At 49.9% G+C, this 24,250-nt stretch overlaps 1 protein-coding gene across 1 annotated transcript in view; it reads right to left on the minus strand.

Moving 5' to 3' along the window:
• The window catches only part of elfn1b (extracellular leucine-rich repeat and fibronectin type III domain containing 1b), a 67,756-nt gene that overhangs the window by 23,150 nt on the left and 20,356 nt on the right, over positions 1 to 24,250 (minus strand). Inside the window, 1 exon segment of the mRNA XM_041071997.2 lies at positions 18,117 to 18,158. The gene's annotated coding sequence lies outside the window, so the exon portion shown is untranslated.

Here is a 24,250-nt window from a genome sequence, read left to right on the forward strand (position 1 = left end):
CAAGCTGTTAGATTTGAGCTCTCCACACACACACACACACACACACACACACACACACACACACACACACACACACACACACACACACACACACACACACACACACACACACACACAGAGGAGTAAACACACAGCCAAAATAGCATTCATCTCTGCATCCATATCTGATTCTGGGCTCAAAGATGAGAATCCTTTGGCAGGAATTCTCTCTTCGTCTTGCTATCTCTCTCTCTCTCTCTCTCTCACACACACACACACACACACACACACACACACACACACACACACACACACACACACACACACACACACACACACACACACACACACACCATCTCGCTATTTCTGCCTCTACACACAAATTGAATCTGTGGTCTTGACAGGGCAAGAGGACAGGGAGGACGAATAAAAATCACCTCATTACGCACACGGTTACACAAACACGTCCCCCCCTTTACACAACACACGTTCGCGGGCAGACACAGACAAACAGGTCGTTCGCATGCATTAGGGATGGGAATGGAAAAGCCTTGAATCCTGGTCAAACATCGTTTGGCGTGTAAATGCTGACAGACGAGGGCAGGGGGCCACATGTGACTGTGGACCATCAGAGATGCTTCTCGTCAGCGAGGAGACGGAGGAGCAGCAGCCGCGCGCACAGCAGAGGTGGGAATAACAATGATTATGACCGAACTGATGACTTGTGAAGGTCACGGCAACAACATAGGAGGCAAAAGTGATGATAATGATACTGGTGATTTCCCCTCCATCTGTGTCTATTTGCTCCCTTCAGTAATTTAGACCGTGTGATGGTCTGCGCGATAACTCCAGGTATTATCAGGACAAGAAATGAAAAATCTACTGCAGTTAATCTTGTTTTTTTTGCCTTCGGGTCCAAATGGACCCTGGCAGATTTCAGGACTCTTCCTCAAACGGTTTGGTATAAAACATGCTGCGTTATGATCATCCAGGCAAAAGCAGCCACTATAAACCTGACTTTTAGCTCCGATTTGGGTTCCACACAATGAAATGAAAATGCTTGTGCTCGTTGGTGCTGGATGGAGTTTTAAGGGACTTGCTAAAAATCCTGATGATGCTATTTCATTTCTTCACTTACGTATCTATTGATTGAACATTAAAACCAGCTCTACCAATGCCAACTGTTTAATAGAACAGGTGTTTTATTGTTGAGGTGGATCTGTGAGATTATTAATCAGCCAAAGTGCCATCAAAGATGCGATCGCTGTTTGTTTCCTGTGGGTGAACCGGCCTTTAAGCGCTAACACCGTGGCGCCGCCCTCCATCTTGCCCTAACAGCCGCCCCACAGCTCAGCGGCCCCCGTCAGCCTGCGTTTGGCCGGCGTCCAGGTGAAAGGTGAATATGTAGAACTGGCACCTTCAAGCGTGATTTGGAAGGATTTGAGGTATGCGGACACGCAGCTGTCAGCGCTGCTGCTAGCGCTGCTGCTAGCGCTTATTTGAGACGATCCTGTTCCTACGTTATAGGATCACATATTATTGCTATGGGGCCCAAAGCGCTGCTGTCCTTGTGTGGCCATAACCCTCAACCCTGTGACACTTCACACTTTGTTATGAAGATAAAAAGAAAATGGGATTTCTTTCCCCGCGTCACACACAAACGCCGCTGTTTGTGTGTGACGTACGAGCTTTTCTCTAAGGAAATAAGGCGTAAATCACATGATGAATGTCCTCTCGGCGTCCGCGCGCTCGCTTCCAGCCGTGTAAACATGAGGCCGCAGACGTGGAGCTTGTTCTGTGCGTTTGTGTCTGTTTCGTATTCTGCTGACGTCGGCTCGTCGGGTGGAGGAGGTCGGTGTTTAGAGGCGGAGGCGGAGCAGAATGGAGAACGAGGAGAGACGAGGAACTTTTACCTTTTCTCCGCGTCCAGCTGAGCCTTCGGTCCAGGTGTGTTTAGATACGTGTTAGAATGATGAGGGGTGAGTGAGGGGTGAGACTGACAGTCTGAAACTGGGGCGAACAGGCTCCTACACCAGATGCAAATTAGCTTTTAAACCAGCTGCTTCTGCTGGTTACTGTGGAAAAGAAAAGCGTGCTACATTATTAAAAACCTGATTTATATAACACAATTAATAGGACTCCTCAGAGATTTAACTGTGTCAGAGTGGGAGGAGAGATACAGTGTACGACATATGAAATAAGAAAACAGAGCGAGAGATGGAGGGACGAGTGACGGACGACACCAGCGTCTGACATTCACAGAGGTTCACGGCCTGCGTCCCGTCCGTCACGCGGCGTCTGTGGGTTCTGAGCTGAAGGTGAGTCCAGCGCAGCCCGCGTTCTGACCCGTCGCAGTCTGGTGCTGGTTCCCAGACTTCCCCTTCAAGTCTATCCCACTAAGTGCTGTTTGCTTCCTCTGGAGAACATTTCAAAAAGCCAAGATTTATAACTTCATAATAATTACGTGAGCCAAAACTGATTAATCACATTTTAAAGGATAATTTCATGCAAATTGGCCTTTAGATTATGCACACGCTCCTCAGACTTGAGACGCTTTCTTGGCACAGAACTGTCACTGATTCCAGAATCAGTCTTTGATTCTGGAACCTCGGTTTTACGCACAGACTTGTGACCGTTTAGAGCAGTTTTGCGACACAACCTGCTGAACTAAACAGTGTTTTTACTCATTGGAGACCTTGTTCTTTCCATTCAGAGAGGAATTAAAATGTAAATGTGTTTGCCTTTAAGTGATGAGGAGTCCGATTGTTAATGTAATCGTATCTTGGGTCCTGTTGAAATCTAATAAATGTGCTGGTGCTCGGAGGATCAAGTGGATAGAAAGCAAGGAGACAAAGTATGGAAATTCACAGCTAAACAACACAGACAAACAGTGCAACTGCGCTTCTCATATTAAGAAGAGAGCTGTTTGGGCCCGAGGTTGTAAAGACGGACACAGGCCGAATGAGAGACGCTGGAAATGAGAGGAGGCCTGAGCGAAACGGCACCAAAGCAAACGGCTACAGATGAAGAGCTGCTAAATGATGCTGACAGCTGAGCGATACGCACTCGTCTTTGTGTGCGTCCACGCGGGACCGTGGGCCCACTGGACCGAACCGGCAGGTCCGGTCCCGGCCCTGGAGCTCCGCTCTCCACAGCAGAGATCGCTTTGTCATCAACATCACAAACACTCTTTAATCACTGCAGGCGATGGAGTCGAACACACACACACACACACACACACACACACACACACACACACACACACACACACACACACACACACACACACACACACACACAATAATACTTCACCATCTTGGTTCTGAAATAATTCTCATTTGCCGTTAAAATGAAATAAAAACAACACAAATGAAAATCATCCGATGGAGCTGCATGAGATGGAAAGTGAAACAGAAGAGGTCTGGTAGCGAGAATGGAAAAAAACAAAAAACAAAGCAGAAACGGGAAAACACAAGGGAAGAGATGGATGAGAAGCCTGCAGGAAAACAAAGAACAGCTAAAAAGCGAGGCTCTGATGCATTACTGCTGGCAAATTAGCTAAACATAGACGCTACTACTGAACTGTCGCACACAGAGAGCACACTTTAGTGATTCCTTATGCATCAGCGGTGCGTTCGCTCCTTGACTGCGAACGGAGCGAGAGGAGCTGGCTGTTTGTTTTCCTCACAGCCCAGTGTCGGTAAAGGCTAAAAACAGAGTGACCGGTGAGCCCGAGAGCACGGCCAGTGAGTCAGACTCAGCTGGTCTCCATCAGCGGGAGCTCTGCGGTGGGGGATATCTGATTTGTTGTGAGAAAATGAAAGGAGAGAGAGCGCGTTGGCTGCGGGCGAGCTCGGGGCGGAGTGAGGCGGCCGCAGCATCCAGGCCCGACTGCTGTGAACGCGGCTCCCCTGAGCGCGAGGCCACACGCACGCCGCCGTGCACCTTCCACTCATGGACCCTGGTGAGAGCGCATCAGTTCATAAGTGACGGCGTTTTCATGCTCACAGAAGGAATGTCTGCATTCTCTTAGAATAACGATAATCACCTCATTATCATTATTGTGTCAAGCAAATGACTGATTGGGTTCATGAGATGAATGCATTGGAATTGGTGGATGAGGCCTGTTTGGACTATGAACCGGAGGATGAAGATACGCAGCTTGTCTCACGTTTCACCTCGTTTCTACACAAACGTGGGAACAATGTGACACTATGCGCTCGCTTGCGGAGCGTTTCTGGCTCCACCTCGTACCGCGGCGCCGTCTCAGGCGGCGGGCGTGAGGACGCGTCGTTATCAGCTGGTGAAGGAGCCGCAGGCGGGCGTCGGCACCACCTCTGCTTAAATAAGACGCCGGCCTCTCCCGTCAGGCTGCACATGCATGTGGACCGGAGCCGGTGCCGCTGAGTGGAGCACGTGATCGGGGGCGGGTAATGAATGCGCAGAGCCGCCCCGGCTCCGTGGGACGCTCTCCAGCGGCGCCGCGGATTACTCCAGCGCCTGTGTGGACACTTAAGAGTCCAGGAAAAGCTGTTTTCCACAGGACAAACTCTAGATGACAAAAGCCATCAAATCCCCTTTTAAATAGGAATAAGCGAGCTTTCATGGCTTTAGGACAGGGAAGAAGCTAATGCTGTCCAGAGGGAGTGAAGGGGACGAATGGAGAATGAGACAAACACCTACGGAGTGAGGACGGGGAGCGATCGGCTGCCAAAGCCGTGAGGGAGGTGTGGAGGGAACAATGGGCCGCGGCAGCAGAGGAGCAGGTGGGAACGAGCTGCTGCTCCAGTGTTTCCTGCTCGGGCAGAACTCGGAGCTGGTGACACTTCCCCCTCCGCTTCACAAGCACAAAGCGACGTTGTGTTAAAGTCCAGCAGGAAATGAGAACGTTTTCACAGTGGAGGTGGGAACCGGCGTTACTTCCTCCACTGCATCCACGCCAGCGCTGCACAGCTGGAGGTCAAACATCTGTAAACATTCCAGTGAGAAACTAATGCAGACTAATGGCACATCAGTTCATCTAGGATGGATGGAAATAACTACAGTACATTTCAGCGGATCTTCTGGAGCGGTGGGTCGATGCTTGAATCTCGTCCATCACCACTGATGAAGTGCTGCAGTTGTAGCGTAGCGACGCGTTTCCGCTCCTGGAGGTGAATCGTTAGCTTTAAACCGTCTTTAGCTGCAGCGGCCGCTTCGTGTTGGCTCGCGTTCGTCAGCGTGCGGCTTCTGATTAACTGTATGAACTTCAAACTGCTGCGTCCACAGACCTCAGGTGAAACAATGAGCCAGAAAATATGAACTATGACTTTCTTTCATTTGTGTACAGGTTTTGTACAGTGAGACACGCGTTCTCATTTCAGTTGGACTTCATCACGTACACGGAGAGTTGAGGCAGTGCAGATCATAATTGAACTCCCTCGGTTCCGAGGCAGAGCGCCATTGTTCTTACTCATTACTCCCAGCATGCTCGGCTGAGTCCTTCCCTGTCTGGCAGCATGTCAAACCCGCTTCCCTGCGTCGCCCACCGATGTTTTGCCAGGCGTGGAGCTAATCTCTTCTCCAAACAAATGAAAATGGATTCAGAAGCGGCTGCAGATACAAAACACCATGAATCAGAGCTCACATTTCCCTCCGTCTGCTGTATCTGCACAGTCACAAAACGCTTCTACTTCCTGCTAATGGCTGAGCCTCCAAACGCGGCCTTGCTGCTGCTGCTGCTGGAGGTGGAGGCTCCTTCTGTATGCGGCCACAGGTGTGCGCCTCAAGTGGCACCGCCTCCAAGCTGAATGCTGATTGGCTAATGGGCCGTACCTTTAATTGGCTGCTGGGAGGCGTTGAGCATTCAGGGCAGCGACAGAGAGGTGACGGCGTCTGTGCGTCTGTCGCTCACTTCCTTTAATTGTTCCTTCTGATGATCCTATTTAATCTGCTGCTTTGTGACGGATTACGTGCATTCATGTGTTTCCCCCACTCGTCTTTCAGTTCTCGTCAACTTTCATTTCACCCTCCGCTCCCTCTTTCTCGCTCTCATTATTAAACGTCTCCATCTTTGACTCTATGCCGATGACGCTCATTTTTTGCCTCTTTGTTTATTTCTCTCCCCTGTTCCTCCCTTTTCTTTCCAACTTCACCATCTGTTGGCTCAGTGTGCAGCATCTGCCCAATCCTCTCTCCATCATTCCCTCTTTTTAATTCTCATTTTTGTCCTGTCTTTGCTTGAAAATTGCCTCTCCTCCTGCCTTTGAGTCTTAGCTTCATATTCCTCTTGATCCGTGCTCTTACAGTAAACACAAATCTGGTTCTGATAGCATTTGTGCATTTTCCATTGTTAAAAAAAGCATGTGAGCCCCTCAAAGTGGACCTTCTTTTCATTAAATAAAATTTAAACTGATCTAAATACTGATAATTATAATATAAAGTAAAGGCTCATGTGGTTTGCTGTTGGTTTTGCTTTAGACTTTCCTATTTCCATTATTTCTTATTTTGTTCCCATGACTCATCTTAGACATGAGCATCTCACAAACTAAAAGCCTGATATGTGTGTTTGTGTTGTAGTGACGACACTGGTCGTGCACGTGTGTGTCTGTGCACGTCAGATCGCCGACCTTCGCGCTGTTGCATTTTTAAATCCCGCTGTGAATAATAGATTAGGTTGGAATAAGACTGCAACGACGAACGATGAATTAAAATAACATGAATAACAGAGACGGAGGATGAAAGGAGTAAGGAAAAGGAGGAAGGAAAGGAAGTGAGGGGACGAAGGAAGGAAGGAAATGACTGGACAAGTGATGAATGATGCTGCAGAGGCCTGGTTTGTGTGAAGACGCTCCCCAGTTACGTCATGTGCTGCTCATCGTTGTTAGCTAAAGGAGCAGGTCACCCAAAACAGCATGTGCACGGTGTCCCTGTCTCCGAGGCGGAGTAAGAAAGTCTGCTGGTTGAAATGATTAACCGTGTTGTTATGCAGAATAAAAAACCTCGCTGCTGAACTTCAGACTTTGAGCGTCGCTGCCCACAGATGGATGGAATAGTTTGTTTTTATTGCATCGTGGAGGATGAAATGTTGTTTTACCCAGCTAAAATAAAAGACTCGAGAAAATGAAGCCCATTATGCTAAAGCTAAAATTAATGGTGCACTTTTCAGTTGACAGTGAAATGTTTATCTTCCCTGATTCAAATCAGCTAGAAACAAATGTGACCTCTCCTCTGTTTTAGTCTTTTGATTGCGCCACTGTAACCACAGAACTGAGACTCGGGTTAAATGACAAACAACACACAAACACAAAGAACATTATTTGTTCCTTTCTTCCTTCCAAACAGCCCAATAAACAAACTCCAACACAAGAACGATGTCACAGGAGAGAACAAAAGCAGGAAACGAGGAAATAAAGGTTTCACAAGAAGCTAAACTGAAATAGATTCAAACTGAAGCTAAAAAGGTGAATTGGGCAAAGAAAAGGTAACGCAGAGCAATAAACAAGACCCAACACAGCAGCATGAATGAACTGAACAATGAGAGTGCAACAGGTATTTTTTTATTCCCATTCCGTCTATTTGTCTACTTTTATAAGCAAACAAGCAAAGTGCAGAGGAAACAAACAGCTCAGCCCTGAAAAACAAGCTTAGAGAAAAGTTGCTGCGTGAGTCTGGACCCAGATGATGCTACCGCTAACTTCAGTTCTCTAGCTCCAGTTCCCAACAGTTTACAGTCTCACACCACCATCTTCCCCGACCGTGAGGTCGACAAACAGAGCAAGAATGTATAATACAGATTATCTATGAGCGGTGGTGGGGACAACGCATGCGGCCGCAGCGCTCACATACAGTGGTTCTATGTGTTTCTGAGTGTGTTACACTTATTCCACAATAACAGGCAGTTTCAACAGAGACGTCTGGATTAAAGCCACACACTGACGTAGAACAGAACCTCACAGAACCGGGAACCTCTCGCCAAAAGGCACAGACGGACACGCGACCCCTGACCTTTTACCTTTATGACACTCTCCTTCCTCTCTCCAACTGATGCTAAACTACTTTTATAGCTTCAACTTTGATTTGACATTTGAAGCAAGTGTCCTTGTTGCCACTTCACCGCGCTGGGAATCCATCAGGACCAGCTTTGAAGCGCTCCAGATAGCGAGCGATCAAAACCAACGGCTTCTCGCTCATCAGCGAGCCATCGGCGGCTCGGCCGCAGATGCTCATTAAATCCAGAGCTCGTAAAAGTGAGCTCCGAGAGACAGAGACAACCTTAGGCTGCTCTTTGCACAGAAATGAGGCGGCGAGCGCTCAGAGAGAAGCAGGAAGACGCGTCAGAGCGGCGGCGGCGGCGGCGAATCCACCCTCCACGAAGCTGAGGCCGCGTTAGAGGCGAATGCAGCCTGTCAGTGAAGGCAGCACGTCAGTCTTCAAACAGCCCGTGGATCCGTTCACGTCCCAGAAGAAGCGTCTGCTCAACGGGAGACAGATGGAGCCGCTGGACGCGGGGTGAGACGCCGTGCTCCTCGGAACCTCTGGGCCGACGCTGGTGACACTTTTCATAAATCACGCCACTGTTTTATTGAGCGAGTGAAGGGAAGAGGAGGGGGAGGAAGACGCCGCTCACCGAGGGAGCAGCTGTGGTGGAAGCGAGGATGAAACGCGCTCGTTCTCATTGTCCTGGATGTGAGATGAGCCGATGCGCTTCAGGACGAGAGCCGGAACCACGGGTTCCTTCAGCTCCGGCCAGCGCTAAAGCAGCGTTAAAGCGTCCAACAGATACAGAACGTGAGGCGGTTCCACTGACTCCACTGATCCTGAGTGACTTATTAAGTAACAGCAGCGTCAAAACTGTGGTCTTTAAACATTCTCATCATCTCATCGCTCAAAGCCAATCCTGCAGAACCTTCCATGTTCTCATGGGTTTTAAATTCATGGAGTGGAACGTTGGCATCTGTCCTCAAACCTGTTCAACTCATACTTCATGTCTTAACAAGCGTCAGGAAGGCGTTGTGGTCCAGATGGAGCGATGCAGACCACGGTCTTGGCGGTTCCACGGTCCATGCGGTTCCACGGTCCACGCGGTTCCACGGTCCTGGCGGTTCCACGGTCCTGGCGGTTCCACGGTCCATGCGGTTCCACGGTCCATGCGGTTCCGCGGTCCACGCGGTTCCACAATTCACGCGGTTCCACAATTCACGCGGTTCCCCAATTCACGCGGTTCCACGGTCCTAGTCCACGGTCCACACGGTTCCATGGTTCTCGCAGTTCCACGGTCCATGCGGTTCCACGGTCCATGCGGTTCCACGGTCCACGCGGTTCCACAATTCACGCGGTTCCACGGTCCTAGTCCACGGTCCACACGGTTCCATGGTTCTCGCAGTTCCACGGTCCATGCGGTTCCACGGTCCATGCGGTTCCACGGTCCATGCGGTTCAATGGTCCATGCGGTTCCACGGTCCATGCGGTTCCACGGTCCATGCGGTTCAATGGTCCATGCGGTTCCACGGTCCATGCGGTTCAATGGTCCATGCGGTTCCACGGTCCACACGGTTCCATGGTTCTCGCAGTTCCACGGTCCATGCGGTTCCACGGTCCATGCGGTTCCACGGTCCATGCGGTTCAATGGTCCATGCGGTTCCACGGTCCATGCGGTTCAATGGTCCATGCGGTTCCACGGTCCATGCGGTTCCACGGTCCACTCGGTTCCACAATTCATGCGGTTCCATGGTCCTAGTCCACGGTCCACACGGTTCCATGGTTCTCACAGTTCCACGGTCCTGGCGGTTCCACGATCCACAGTTCCACGGCGCCTGTTCTGGCGTCACCACGGGGAGCAGTGCTGTTCCATGAGCAGCTCTGTCTGATGGTTAATGCTGCTTGGACCCAGATTCTCCTCTTTAAACACGGTGGCTCCTCCGTCCTGTTGATGGAACCACTGCCGGGTTCTTTTCGCGAGGATTCGACTTGTTGAACTACCGTTTTTCGTTTTCATGACTCACTCTTAGACCAAAGTTACAAATAGGTGCGACATGAATCCTTCTTCAGACTGTTGCTATGCAGTTTGCCTGAAATGTTTTCACTGACACCAGTGTAGGATTTCAGAAAGTGTCACAAATCTGTTTAGACGCCACCTGCACAGAATCTAAAGCCTATTTCCTCTCCGCTCCCGCTTCCTGTCGGTCACAGAAACCCAAACATGCCGTACGCGCCTCTGATTCCAGGTCTCATCAACCCGGTGACCCACATAGAGCAGAACCTGATCCACACAGGTCACGGAGCGACAGACAGAATGAGAGGAAGGTGACGAGAGGCTGACGCTGAACGGAGCACGCTGGAAGACGCAGTGGGGACGGGGGGAGGGGGGAGGCGGGTGAGGCGGGGGGGGCTGTATAATGTAGCTGGTAAACGATAGACTGAGCAGCAGAGGTAGAGTGAGGTCAGATAGAAAGATGGATGGAAGCAGGAAAAAGGGTGCGGGGGAAATGTGGGTCGGCCGAGTGCAGCTGCATGAGGAGGGGGGGAGACCAGGGGGGAGGGAGGGAGACCAGGGGGGAGAACAGGGACGCGGGAAATCAGTTGAGCAGACAGAATGCAGCGTATGTGTGGAGAGGATAAATGGAGGGGGTGACGATGAGAGAGAGGTAGAAGGGGAGAGGGAGGGGGAGGTTTGGGGGAGGGGGGGGAGGCGGGGGAGGCAAAGTAAGCGTCATCAGTATTCCAGCCTCGTGCTCAGCTCCCAGCCAAGACAAATGAGAGGCAGCATCAGGGAGGAAGTGGATCAGCTGAAAACACAGCGAGCTCTCCCTCCCCTTCGCCTCCCCCCTCCCTCACCCGCTCCCTCTCTTCCCCAGAAGCGTAAGAACGTTACGGCTGCAGCAGAACCGTCCCCAAACAGATAAACAGTGATCTGTTGCTGTGTCACCTTCTGCCTCTCCCAGGTCGTTTCTGAACACCAGGAGGGAGAGAACCCCCCCCCCCCCCCCCCCTCCCTCCCTCCACTCCCCCCTTATTTTTAATATTTGTCCACCTCTTGCTGAAGTCTCTGACTCAGATTCACGACAGATATTCCGTGACCCGATTCACCGTCGCTCCAACAAGCTGTCCTTGTCCTGAAGGTAAAACCCGATGACCTTTCCCTTCCCAGCTTCCAGAGCGTGTGACTGCACTGGGTGAAGCTTGGATTGAACAGGAAGTGGGTTGAGAAAGGTGTTGGTCGCGCAGTGAAGGCAGATGGACAGACGGACGGACGGACGGACGGACGGACGAACGGACGGACGGACGTGTGCAGTGACTGGTGCGAGGACGCCGTGTCTGGCAGCACCCGGCTGACGTCAGAGCTGTAGTGTCGCCGCGGGCAACGAGGGCCGACGCGCCCGACGCGGAACCTGGGGATGCTGTTACACAGGATGAACTCGCGCTTCACACAAACAGACGCCGGCGCCGGTTCTGCTGGATCCTCCCTCCACTGGACCCGCTCAGGATGCGTGCATTAAACAAAGAGCACCAATTATTGCTCGTAATCAATGTGTGCGTTTGCTTATTTGCTGAATGGGGCGTCGCAGGTTGCACCGTTTCATTCGGCAATAATCAGAAATGACAGGAACCACAGTGGGATCTGATATTTACGCCGGCGACGTCGCTGCCGCAGACGCAGCGGCGCAGACGCAGCGGCGCAGCCGTGCTAAATATCCATTCCAACACATGCTTTTTAGCAGCTTTGCTGATTGAAGGGTGTTAGCGAGGGGCGAACTATGATCCCGATGACACCAGAACATCCAGACGAGCCAGTCGCACGCTGCGCTGCCGCCACGGCCCTCAATCAGCTTTGACTCATCCCTTCAGCCGCTCTGCATCTCGCTGCCTCTGAGCGCGAGCAGCGGTTCACTCGCTAATGATTCCTCCCACTCGCGCTCCCGCCGCCCCCCGCTGGGTTTTCCCGCTCTGATTACTGTTTGTTCATACAAAAACAAAAACCCACGGTGGGAAGGATGCACGGCTCCGACAAAAAGCAGAGCGGGATCCGTCATTTGGGTTCTCGTGTGCCGCTCTCCCACAGACTCACACCGGTGCTGACATGACATCAGGCCCCAAACACACGCTCCCATCCTCCGCCTCTCATTTACGCTCCAGACTACGTTCCATTTCATTTTTATTGTTCCTCGTCTACAAATAGCCTGAAAACATGAAAGCGGCCGATGCATTGATTCCTTTCCTAACAGGTACCGTCTGTGCAGCCACGGGCGGACGGAGCCTCTGCTTCTTTGCCAAAAGCCCAGTTGTTAATAAAAAGAATAAAAAAAACATTAGTGGGACACGGTTTGGAGCTCAGATCTGTTCAGTGATGCTGGTGGAGGGGACTGGGCCGGCTGCCAGCAGAAGCTTGCCCGCCCCCCCGCTGAGCCCACGGATGAAGCCTGGAGGCCACAGCGGCAGAACACGGGTAGAACACGACCCCTGGACGGCCCGCGGCACCGGGGAAACCCCACCCCTGACCCCTCACTCATTCCAGCCTATACGTGACCGTGGCCTCCCAGTCCGAGCTCTGGAGACGGCGTTGCGTCGTGAGACGCATAAACTTCCAAAAGCTTCACGCGCGACGGCCTCGGCTCCGTCCTCACCTCCTCCCTCTCATTTTCACTCTCTCTGGTGCCACGTTACAAACCGTCGCAATCTCAAATTCCAAAAATAATATTTTTAATTAAGCGACATGCCTGCAGGAAATTGATGTGTATTTCTCCAAATCAGCCTGTAAGCATTTAGTTAATGTTCTATATATAGACATTAATTAAAGCTGCAGCCGTGTACGGGTGAGAACAACAGCCCCGTGCTTATTACAGCCCTCCGTATTGTCCTCATCGCTGCTTTGTGGAGCAAACGGCGCACAAACACATTTGGACACACACGTTTGGGCGAAGTAATAACAGCAATGAGCTGGAGGCAGCCAATTGTCTCTACTGTATCTTATTTGTAGCGGGGAAGATGAGCAATCGAACAGAAATTAAATGAAGGGAAGGGGGGAAAAAAGAGCAGAGGGAGGAAGCAGCAGCCAAAGAAACAGTGGAGTTAAGTCGAATTCAAAGTGCTCTGAAGAGGATAAGCAACTAGGCCATTCAGGAGAGGAGGAGAAGGAGGAGGAGGAGTGGAGAGAATGGGTGGAGAGGAGAGGAGGAGGACGGGGAATTGATAAATAGATCATTGTATGCAAGGAGCCGCGCTGCCTCTTTTCTCCTCCGTTCCCACGTTTCCAACTACCCCCCCCCCCCCTCCCCCTCCTCCACCCCCGACGCCACAAACAGAATATCTAACTCATCTGTTTACTGTAAATGAGCCTAAATAAGGCCAGAACACAGAGGATTCTCACACACACACACACACACACACACACACACACACACACACACACACACACACACACACACCAACACACACACACACACACACACACACACACTTACAAGCGTTGTATTGTACCGTGCCTTTTTCTGCTTCACGCCTTGTTTGTCTTGTCTTTTCATTGTCGAGCGTCTCCTGCAAATGAGCTTCTGCGTGTGTGTTTACTGAAGGTTTTGACAGGACTTGTGGCTAAACTCTTAAGAGCACAACACAGACACACACACATCCTCGCTGGCGTTTGATGGGATGTACAGAAACAGACCGTTCTGAGGTTGCGCTGCTGAAAACCCCACGGAGGCCGAGAACCCACAGGACAGTTTTCTCTCAGTCTCTGCAACTTTTCCACACGCAGGTGCTCACGCTGCATGGATCACGGGCTACCGTGGGGGGTGGGGGGGGGTGGGGGAAGGGGAGTTTGACTTTACTCTTTAAACACTGAGTCATTTTGGAGGTTGGTTTAAAAAACCCGTTCAGAGCACATCTGTAAGCACATCTGGCATCATTAGGAGTCTGACAGCTGACGTGCAGCTGATACCTGGGCTCCTGATGTGTGTTAATGGCTGTAGTGAGCTGCTATTCCTCAGCTGTTGTTGGCACATTCTTCATGCTCAGCAGCCTTCAGCTGGTTTAAGGAACCTTAACAGCAGCTGGAGGAGCTCTCGCACGGCGTCGTCCTGAACGAGCCGGGACTCTGTCCGCTCCGAGTGCGACTCCTTCTCTGTGGGAACGCGTCCCATCTCCATGTCGCCCCCCCAACGCTCGTTTTATGGACACGCTCCACTTTAAAGCCACCTGCTCTCGGCTTCACGTCCCTCTGCAGTTTATTTGCGGCTGCATAACGGCGCACGCTGTTACAGCGGCTCTGCTGCTGCAGTGAGCGTCGGTGCCTAGAGGTCCATGATAGAAAACAAAGAAATCCTCCCATTTGACAGTAACAATTAAACTGTAAGATCTGCTTCACACAGTGAGTTTCAGACACAGAGGCCATTAAAGAAAAGGTCTGTGCATGAAAACCTTCTTCATAATTGGGACACTGGGAGCCGTTGAAGGTCACAGTCTTGGCCGTGGACGTTTCCACTAATGCTGTATGTTTAATAGCAGACGTGCTCTAAAACCTGAGAAGCTGCCACACATTTAATACAAACAGGTTCATGGGCCTCTCTGCGTAGAACAACCACAACAAAGATCGGACCACAAACCAGACCCTCCTTCAAACAACAGCAACTCAGATGAAGGTTGGAGGCTCTACGGTGTGAACTACACCAACACTCAGCTGAACCTCATCAAAGATGCAGAACTTCCAAACAAAGACTCAGATGATGTTCACGCAGCATGTTCCTCGCTGACCCAGTGGTCGGGCTGTGGTTCTGGTTCTGGTTCTGGACGTGCGTTTTCTATCCATTCACCAGTGGCTGCTTTTTATTTATCGCTGGTTACTAAGGTCCAGTTCACATCCAACCATTTAGCAAAACCGTAGATTTAAACCGGACCAGAACCAGCAATGATGAGAACTAGGGTCGAGTGTCGAGAGGCTGTAGTGAAGCCTGCCTGAACCTTTGTCTCATACATGGATCCTAGTAATTAAACAAATCTTGTGTTTTTGATGTGAACGTTTTACGCGCCATTAAGCAAAAGTGCAAAGGACGTCCCAGCTGGGAGGCGGGTGAAGCGATTCAAGGCCTCCCTCGGTTATTCAGCGACTTATTAAAAGGCCACTTTCCATTTCAGACTCCACCTGTTACTCTTTGATCACTTCGGTCTGAACTTATAAACAGGGAACAAGGCTCTCACTTATCTGGAGGAGACAGTCAGGGCTTTATTCCCCCCAGTGTTCGCAGGCTTGTTCTGCTGATCTCTGCTCACGTCTCTCCCAGATCTGTCGGCTCCCATTATCTTACTAATATTTCAGAGTTTGTTTCCTTGCATAAAACAGTAGGGATTCATTTAGTGAGCGGCGCGCTGGAAGCACAAGCGGCCAAGAAACAAAAAAACAACAGGCGAATCAATAGAGGATCTCTGATATTAGCGCTATGGATTTTCATTTGTTCCTGCTGCATTATGATTCTGAAACGTACGCACATGTAGCGGTGGAGGGAGATTTAGCTGTCGCATAAAATTACCCTAAAATATCTGCAGGGGTTTCCGTCAATACAAATGACTTAACGATTACCTGGCGCGCGGAAATTCCGAGGTTTCTGCCTCGTTTTGTGACGGGACACAAAACGACACACTGGCGCCCGGAAAACCTGTAAAGGCGCGGAACGTTAAAAGGCGCCCGGCGTTACATCACACTTCATTGTTGGGCAAAAAAATCAAACAACCTATTTCATTTCACACAGACCTGCGGCGGCGGCTGTGCTCGCTGGCAGCTGGTAATTGCTGATAATGGTCACGAATTACATAATGCTCCTTTAAGACAGGAAGTGGGAACAGATAAGACAGTGAAACACAGGCCAACTTCACCGCGCCGCTCGTCCCGGCTGAGGTGAAGCCGATTCAAAGCAGCCACGGAGCCAGAAGTAATAATTTCACACCTTGTCCACAAATGGTCACACGTATCACACTTCAATACATGAAGTACAGGCCTCTTGTACGTGACCCAGTGTAAATAATGCAGTTGATGACGGTTGAATTCCAGTTATCTGCTCGCTGGCTCTGTCGTCACGCTGTCAAGTCTGACGCCGGCGCCCGAATACGACCGCGTCAACTTTATTAGTAACACCTGTGCTTTTCCTACTTGAAGCAGCAAATTGTTGGTCGCCAGAGAGGCCTTTTCTCAGCTTCTCAGACTGCAGCTCTTCAAACCAGCTGGAAGTCTCGTCCTTGTGCGTTGAAGAGGTTTTAAGGTTTGCAAAATGCACTTTGTTTCGCAGTATCACTCCCAAAAGCGCGAGTGAACCCTGCCAGAAATCAGACTTAACTTCCAAATCGTTAGCGTCGATAAAAAGAAAAAAAAGTTGCAGCGGTGCAGCTTTTGTGCAGCGTCAGCGCTCGTTCTGTAGGTTTTATGGGCCACAAATGTCGGTGTGGTGCAACATGCAAATGAACGGGTCTTCGAGCAAATGCATAAATAAACATGTTCCGCCGTCGGAGCCAAAGCTCATCTACAGCACGAACGTCCTGCACCGTTAAAGTCGTCCATCAGCTGCAGATGTGGCAGATGTGCAGTTCATGCAGATGTTTTATTCAGAGTGAGTGAAAAACAAAGAACAAGCGTTTACCTCCAGCTAACAGCAGCTCACTGTGTAGGTGCTGGAAATGATGAACGCGTTCCTCAGACAAATAATTCCTCTGTCCTTTATAGAGTCGAAACAGGCTAACAAACTGTTTAACTGTAGGATTATATAGTTCATTAAATGACTCCAATTTAATAGAAAGTGAGCAGAATAACAATAAATGTGGATGAAAGGTTAAACGTGAAAAGAGTGGCTCGGAGGATTTGGTTTATTTCAATAAAAGACTCATAATGAGATGAACAGATTTAACTAATGAACTGTCAGAGTTTATTTAAGGCTGATCTCCGTGTTGTCTCTCAGAGGAGCAGCGTGAGAGGTTTGCTGCCTTCCAAGCGATCGGTCCTCAGCCTCGTGGCTGAACGCTGCAGACGTCATGGCAACCAGCGCAACATCCCATTTTGTTCTTGTGTGATTCACCTTGCATGAACCTGCTCTAATGCAGGTACATGGGGGAGGGGGGTATGATGCGTAACGCCAAGGAGACACAGAGTTAGAGGAGATTATCGAGTGCAAAGAGCGCTTTGAATTAAGCCGCGGGCTAAATAACCTGCGAGTTTGGATTTTTGAGCGGCCCACACACAAAGGAGTGAGTCTGAATTCTGTTCAGAGATCTAAAACCAGCTCAGCATCTACGTTTTGTGACAAAAACATGCTGTCTGCGTTGTACTAAAGGCAACGACTCCAACATCCAACAACACAAGCCTCGGTGCATGTGCTGCTTAAACACGCTAATAAACAATGTAATTGGCATCCAGTGGCCCTTAAAATGCACAACCAGGCAAATGGCATCAAACCGCAATTAATCCCAATGTGACCACTGCGCTGCTCTGTTTAACCCCTCTGTGCCGCTGTCAGAAACGCTGTGATCATCCAGAGCAACAACCTGGAGACATCAGTCACGAATGTTTTATTCCCTCGTGCAAAGAAGCACCGTTGTTGTAAACTTTGATTCAAGTGATAAAAAAACAAGAGGCCGCTGAATTATTGAAAATGTTCTGTGTGTCTGTGGAAATGTACTTTATGAGAACGCTGGCACTCACTGGTGTGAGTGTTCACACATACGGTTCACACATGTGCAGGACACACACACACACACACACACACACACACACACACACACACACACACACACACACACACACACACACACAGCTGCACCCTCATTGGCTTCATTTCAAGCCGTTCAATAATTCAGATATTGAGCTTATAAATATGCATATTCAATTTGTAAAATTCAGATTGTGTGTATGCCAATCTGTATGGGCGATCGAGAGGCAGTGAGAGAGACCAATCTGGTTCTAGATACATCCTGAACGTGACCAGTCATTCCACCAGCTCCCATTTTCATTCACCTGTGGGTCAAGGCTCGGGTTCAGATCTGGGCTTCAGGTTCGGACGGATCAAAACAGACTCAGATCCGTCCCTGCTCAGTACGACCAAAGGTCAGCGCTGTGTGGTTGTGTGTGCATCATCATCATCATCATCATCATCATCATCATCATCAGAGTATGAACATGTACTCACATCTGACGCCGTCCGATTCCCACTGCACAGAATCTAACAAGTCTGAAAAAGATCAGAACAGGAGAGAAGAAAACAGAATTAGGTCCATGGAAACGTCTCTTTTCCAGATCTGTGTTAACTGATCTAACAGCTGCTCATCGTTACATAGTCAACGCAATTAATGACCAACAAAACCACGGCTGTGCAAATCAACGGATCACTTGAGCCAACAGCTGCATTAAGCAAACGGCCCGTTTCTCCACAAAGCAAATGTTTTCCTGTTTATGTTTTATGTGCTGTAAAACCTGCTATTTTGTCATAAATTGCATCAAAATAGCGGATTTTTACACGAACAACGAGCTCCTCAACCCATCAGTAGCCGCCACCATGAGATGATCCCATGATGCTTTGCAAGCAATTAAAGCCCTTTGCCGTGTTCAGTAAAGGCTCAGTGGTGATGATTTACAGAACACACTCATGAAGTCGCTGAACTTATGCCGACAGACAGTCAGATTACTGCTGCAAGTACATTTGTTCACAGTACATTAGAAATACCTGGAGTGGGATTTACAGCCTGGCGCGAGTGTGTGTGTGTGTGTGTGTGTGTGTGTGTGTGTGTGTGTGTGTGTGTGTGTGTGTGTGTGTGTGTGTGTGTGTGCCTGTTGTTTGTCTCGTTCCAACTGTGCAGGGGAACATTTTCTGCAGTAATGATAATTCCCCATCATTAAGGTCTCCCATAATAATGATACAGGCTGTAGCTGCCAAGCGGGCGCTTCAACCACCCTCTAACGATCTGCTGGACCTGTGTGGTTTCACAAACCGCATGAAGCCCCGTTCAGCGGAAACACGCCGATGACTGATGGCTGACGCACGCGGCTTCACATACGAACACCTGCAGAGGAGCACGTGCACGGGACCGCGCTCGTTTCCTGTCAAACATGTCACAGCCGACGCCTGAGTGTGTTCATACCTGCACATGCAAACAGTGACGCAGTGCGAGGCCACCGGTGTCAATCAATTAGCAGTGCCGTCTTTCACACACAGCGCCGCTCGCTTTGTGCCGGTGTGTGTGTCGCTGCTGACACGGGTTATTACTGGCCCTTTCTAACACCTGCCCCTCGTACGCTCTGAGGGCCTTTTTCCCTCTCCTGCACACGCGCGCACACTCAATAACCCCGCTTTGTGATTGACAGGCTGTATTTTCTGTGGTCCAGAGAAACTGAGACACTCGGTGTAAAAGGATGTTCTCTCCCTCTCTCTTCCTCCGCCCCTCATCCCCTGCTCCTCTGCTTATCTGTCTCAGTCCTTCCCTCTCAGCAGTCTGTGTGTGTGTGTGTGTGTGTGTGTGTGTGTGTGTGTGTGTGTGTGTGTGTGTGTGTGTGTGTGTGTGTGTGTGTGTGTGACTGTGTGAACACTCGCCTCGTGCAGCTCCCAGCCTTTCATTGAAATGTTATTTAGCCAGCCAATTAGATGCAGGGAACAGCAGGTGAGCCCTGAGCTCTACCCAATCAATGACCTTAATCCTCCCTAATCAACCAATTAAGATTCTATTATCAGCGCAAAAATCACACACACAGACCTCAACTGGAACTGAAGAAACGCAGCATTATCCCAAATCTGTGCTGAGATCTTGTACCGAATTGAATGCAATCCACTTTAAAAGCAAGAGACAAAGGAAATCCATCCGTCTCCTGTGACCTTTTTCTGGGCAGAGGGCGGCATTTCAACCAATGGGTAGTTCACGCGTCCAGTTATGTCCACAAATTCTTCATAATAGATGCAAACTGCTCTTTCCAAAGTCAGAACATTGGAAGCATGGCTCTAATTATGACAGCGCAGGATGATATTATTTAAGCTGATGCTAAATCAAAGAAATCATTTCATGTGTTACAGATCAAAGGTTACTGTTTTAAAATATAATTAGCTAAACTGCTGTTTTCTTTATTTAGCCTTCATCCTTAATTAAAGGGTTAATGCACATTGAACGTGGCCTCCCATCGTTCCCACTTGACTGTAAGAAAAGAAATGCCATAAATGTTTTAAAAACTGCATATGCATAACGGACGACTTATTTGCAATTGAAATCACTCAGGCTTCTTTAAATCCTTTCTAGTTGCGGTGGGAAAAAGACTCTCAAATTGAGGTCACCGTAACTGGCGTCCCAGTATGGATTATTTAGCAGCATCCAAAATAGTGTAAGTAAAACAAACATGAATATGCAGAGGCAGATAAAGAGCGGAGGCAGAGAGAATTGTATGTTTTTCCACAGAAACAGCTCAAACTCAGGTCTGACTGTGGAAAAGCATCTTACATCTCAGATTAAGGCAAAGATCTCCATTCAAGTGGATGTCCCATTATGTGTGTGAGGCTCTTCTGCCGTGCTGCTGTTTCCTGTTTGACTGTGTCTGATCGCTCCTCTTCATCTCTTACTCGCTTACATTAAGTTTCTGCAGCGACTGAAATTGCTTCATCTGTTTAGATTTATTTTCGTCCGGTGCATCGCAAACAAGACAAAGAATTGTTTGCTCCCAGCAATAAGAGGATGTGGGAGGCAGCAGTGAAAAGAGAGACGGGAGGAGAGCGACTGATCTGAACGAGGACACGTCGAGCTCAGGTCCACGGATACGGATGGGGGGGGGGGTCACATCTCACAGAAAAGCTTCACCGAACACGACCACAGGAGCTGGATAACGGCACTATTCACATTCAGTGACACCTGTGAACAGACGGGCTTCTTGCATTTACTCTGCAGGAAGCAGGAAAACCAGGCGACGACGAACTGGAGCAACGTGGCGCTTCACTGAGCTCAGCTCATCATCAGTGGAAGGAGACGAAAGCACGTCTGCGTCCATTAAAACCCGTCTGCGTGGTTGCGGGTTGTTCAGGGGTCATCAGTGATCGCAGCTCCGTGGTGCAGGAAGTCGGTGGTGAGGCTGCGCTGCAAACAGCTGATCTGAAGTTGAGCTTCCTGGCTCAGCATCCAGCGCTGGCTGTTGCCAGGGCGTCCTCGTCCTGTGGCTCCGGCTCCGTTACGTAAGTCTGCGCGGAGAGGGAGGATGCGAGCGTGTTTAACACGGCAGCACATGCTGAGACTGGGAGCAGCTCTTTACATCTGCCTTAATTGAACCGCACTCGAGCATAAATTAGTCCGCTCTGCAGCGTGTGTGTGTGTGCGTGCGTGTGTGTGTGTATGTGTGTGTGTGTGTGTGTGTGTGTGTGTGTGTGTGTGTGTGTGTGTGTGTGTGTGTGCGTGTGTGTGTGTGTGTGTGTGTGTGTGTGTGTGTGTGTGCCTGCCCACACGTGCCTGTGCATTTGGTAAACAGATTACTGGACTATTTTTGCCTCATCTCCACAGACGCACACTTTTGCACTGTGGCGGTTGAAAGACACCGATCGTCTAATGATTGTGATTATTCCGTCGCTCTCGTAATGACGCCGATGTCAAAAGTTGAAGTCGAGAATTTCCCACGCTTCTTTTTTTCCTGAGCCGCTCTCCTCTCTGGATTTCCATTTTTCCCACACTGTTTAACGTCCCTCCTACATAATCTTGGTGATGGTACAGCATCCGTCTGAATGCGCGTTGCTCCCGGTCATTTTGTGTCTTTTGAACCGACTTGCACAACTTTCAAACAATAAACGCTTCGCGCAGCGTCTGCAGGTCCAAGGACGCCTGAGCCCCGCAGGCCTATTCAATAATCCATCCATGACACAAGCGTCCACGTCCACACGGCCACGGTGCTCGACCGACAGACTGATGTTTCCACAGGAACAATCTCCTGTACGAGAACCGCACACCATCAGAAACCGCCCCCGGCTGCAAGAGTGTATTTTTATCCAGTTTAAACCATTACATCCAATAAAAGTATTAAAAATTAAAGCAGTGGCTGCTTCTGCTCCGTTTATGCAGAGAACTGAGTGAGAGATACACTAATATGCAAATGTCAACACGTTTGACCAGGACGACCAACAACCACAACCTCCGTCGCTTATGTGGCTCCGGTTCTGGTCCATTACTAAATTGCAGGGTTTCAAGTCCTTTCAAGCTAAATGACAGCACAGATCGTATCATTTCCCTAATTTCCTCGTCACGGCTTAAAGAGTGACAGTGAGCGATTACAGACAGGATATAAAGTTGTGCTCGCCACGGTTCCGCGCTCTTTATTTTTCAATCGGGGAACGTCTACCTGGTGACACGAGACAAAAGCGTCCCCTCAATCCAATCACTGGCTCTCATCATCAGTATGCTGCACTCAGACAAACCCACTTCCCTGCGACTCTCACAATCAGCGCTCCTTTTGTCACCTCCCCACTCCGCTGCTGCGTCTCCTTTTCACCCTCCCTCACCGCTACAGAGAGCAAGGTAGGAAGAATGAGGGCGCGCTTCAATCAGACCATCGGCACTTGTGAATAACTTTTCCCTTTTTTTGTGCGTGTGACGTTCTCTTTGTCAAAAGCCGGGAATGAGCGAGAAAGGAGAAAAGAGACGGAGAACGAGAACGAGAACGAGAATGAGGGGAGCGCACAATAATCACAACAGGGAAGAGGGAGGGGGAGAAGAGGAGAGGAGAGGAAGGAGGGAGGAAGAGAAAGGAGAGAGGAGAGGAGGAAGTGGAAAGAGAGGAGAAAAAGATGGGTCTAGAGGAGAGGGAAGGGGAGAGGGGAAGAGAGTCTTCTTCTTCTCGGCGCCCTCCCTCTTTTTTTTTGAGGAGAGGTATCCTCCTTCTTCTTCTTTCTCTTCTTCCCTTCTTGCCCTTCCCGTTCTTTCTTACACTCCCTCAACCTTCTTCTTCTTTCTTCCCACCCCCTTCTTCTTCTTTAGAAGAGGGGGTCGGCTCGGAAGGAAGGCGATCAGCTTCAGGAAGAAAAGGCGTTGAGACTTCACTCCAGCCGGCGCCGGCGTCTGGGATCATGCAGGTGTACATCACAACCCGTGATCAGAAGCTCAGAGAGTGTGTGCGAGTGTGTGAAGGAGAGAGGCGGCGTTTTGCAGGTCGCAGCACTGGAAGGACAGAAGCCGTAAATTGCAGGGAGGAAGTAACGGCGCTGCGGGTTTTGTGAAATGCGGATGTTTAACCTCTAATTATGCACCTTAACAGCCACAGAGGAGATAAAGCTGCGCTGTTGAGCCACACACTTGAAGCGGAGCTGAGAGTCACTGGAGATGAGAGGCTGCGGGCGAAGACGGAGGCAGAGCGGAGCGAGAGAGGAAGGGCGAGAGGCGAGATAGTGGTCGGGCGACGGCAGCCTAATATCAGTAATGGACAGTAACATACAGTGATGTGATCAGAAAGAAGAGGTGCCGGAGGCGACTTTAGGTGTTGAACTGGCAGAGTAGAAGGAATCAGGAGGTCCAGGATGTCCTGGAGGTCCAGGTGTATTTAACTCCCAGGTCAATAACAGGGAGTGGGAGCGTCCTACGTGGAGCCGCTGCAGTGTGTTTTATGGGGGGGTCTCATCAGCATGCACGCGTCCCCCTGTTCTTCACATCACAGCTCTGCAATTAAAGTCCACAATCAGTCCGTGACCTCGACCTCAATCACACGCTGACATAATCACAACAACCCTCCGACCTGAAGGACTCGCTGCTGCTGGAAGGAAGCGAGACGTTTGAGGACAGAGAGGCTCCACAGGCGCGTCGAGGCCGGCGCCGAGCCTGGATTAAACCACAGCCTTTTCCCCCGGTATAAACAGAACCCAGGAAGCTGCCACCAGATGACTCTGAGATCAAAGCTGGAGGTGTGGAATGTCCAGTGGCGCCGCACTGAGTAACATTTGACTGTAAAGAAGATCCAGGAGCTCTGAACTTTGCAAAAGAAATGGGGAAAAAACACCCCAGACTGGAGTCAAAATGCTGTTGACAGCAGCACGGGGCTTCTGGGAAAATGTCCTTCAGACACATGAAAACAAAATTCCTGCTGTTTTTTTAAGCCGCAGTCACATCAGCTGTTCGTTCACAGAACATGAAGCTTTTCAAGATGAGAGCACGATCCCCACCGTCGAACATGGCGCCGGTTCGGTTCTGTTTGCTGAGTCTGAGGCTGGGTTTTACACATAGCAGGAGACGTGAAAGCTGGAGAAACGCGTTCAGGTTCCAGTCAAACACACGGCTTCTCCACCGCGTTGCATCCCGACGGTCGCATCCCGACGGTCGCATC

The sequence above is a fragment of the Betta splendens genome, chromosome 1 (assembly GCF_900634795.4).
Source record: "Betta splendens chromosome 1, fBetSpl5.4, whole genome shotgun sequence".
NCBI lineage: Eukaryota > Metazoa > Chordata > Actinopteri > Anabantiformes > Osphronemidae > Betta > Betta splendens.